The sequence below is a fragment of the Symphalangus syndactylus genome, chromosome Y, assembly GCF_028878055.3.
Source record: "Symphalangus syndactylus isolate Jambi chromosome Y, NHGRI_mSymSyn1-v2.1_pri, whole genome shotgun sequence".
In the NCBI taxonomy this organism is placed as follows: Eukaryota; Metazoa; Chordata; class Mammalia; order Primates; family Hylobatidae; genus Symphalangus; species Symphalangus syndactylus.
This window is the reverse complement of record NC_072448.2, coordinates 21,806,276-21,807,646: the sequence shown is the minus strand read 5'-3', so window position 1 is coordinate 21,807,646 and position 1,371 is coordinate 21,806,276. Positions and strand designations below refer to the sequence as shown.

At 35.0% G+C, this 1,371-nt stretch overlaps 1 pseudogene; it reads left to right on the top strand.

Annotated features, from left to right (window-relative positions):
- Positions 1–510: 510 nt before the first annotated feature.
- Positions 511–989, top strand: LOC129476686 (testis-specific XK-related protein, Y-linked-like; annotated as a pseudogene).
- The last annotated feature ends 382 nt before the right edge of the window (positions 990–1,371 follow it).

Below are 1,371 nucleotides of genomic sequence, written 5' to 3'. Positions count from 1 at the left end.
AGCTTATTTCCGATTTCCTGTTATCACCATCGTCTAAAACACAGTTTATATTGCATTTGCCTCCTATTTTACACTGTAATTTCCTACTTTACACTCTGACTTTCTATAAAAAGGAAACTACCTTTTCAAGATCTAATTCAGGTAACTTTATTTGTTCTTAATTGAGACTTCTTTCTAGGTGCTGTCACACCTTATAGCATCAGATATGAATGTCTCTATCCAATTTCATGTGTTGCAGTTATTTTATTTTGAAGCAATGTGTATATACATTTATAAATTTGGGTGTGTGTGTGTTCACTTATTATTTGTTTTTCCCAGGTGTAATATATGTTTTGCATGCATATATTTACTAAATCCCTGAATAATGGAAAGATGACAAATCCTTTTTTTTTTATTTTTTGTAGGTAAGTTATTTTCTGAAGGAGATGGATTGGGAGAAATACATCTTAACATGGCAAGTTTAAAAGAGAAAGTGGCCATTACTAATGAAAATTATTCTGTAACATTTTCATGTTTATCTCTAATAGCATTGTTGATGACATACTCCCTCTTCTCAATTGTGTAGGTGCCATTCACTGCAATATACTGGCCATCCACACTGGCAACGACTTTGCTGCCATTAAGCTACAGGTGATAAAATTCATCTGTGTCATGATATGGCATTCCTTGGTGATTATCTCACATGTAGTGACTCTGGCATTTTTTCTGCATGTCTGAAACAGGTGAGCTTACACTTTCTATTAATCATATATTTTGTGTTATTGTTGACACCATGGCTGGAGTTTTGGAAAAGTGGAGCTCATCTTCCTAGCAACACAGAAAATAATTCCAGCCTGGTGGGTAACTACAGATGCTTATCTTAATCATGCTAGAGTATGCTGCTATCAATTTTCCTGCTGGTCAGCAGTGAAACTGCAGCTGTCAAATGAGGAATTGATAAGAGACAGAGGTGGGCCATACAATCCTACACTACAGCTTTCAGTTTCTAAAAATGTGATAATAATATTGATATTTAGGTTCTTTGGAGGGAACATTTTACTGAAGTCTTGTGACTCAATAATTGCCGTGTAGTTCATCATAATCACATATTAGCCATTGGCTTTATGCTCCTCTTCTGTCAGTATTTGCAACCATGGTGGTCAGTCAAAATATTGCCAGGAGATACTGGAAATCATCCAGAAGCACTGTGATATTGTGTAAGCATCTGGAGAAAATTCAGTTAAAAGAATATAAGTAAGCAGCTGAGGAATTACTATCACTCATGGAGAAGGGTGGGATATTTTCAGTAAACAAGTATGCAATATCCATATATACTTTCGCAGAACAAAGAGTAAAAAGGATGAGTGTGACTTTATAAAGATACTCATAAAA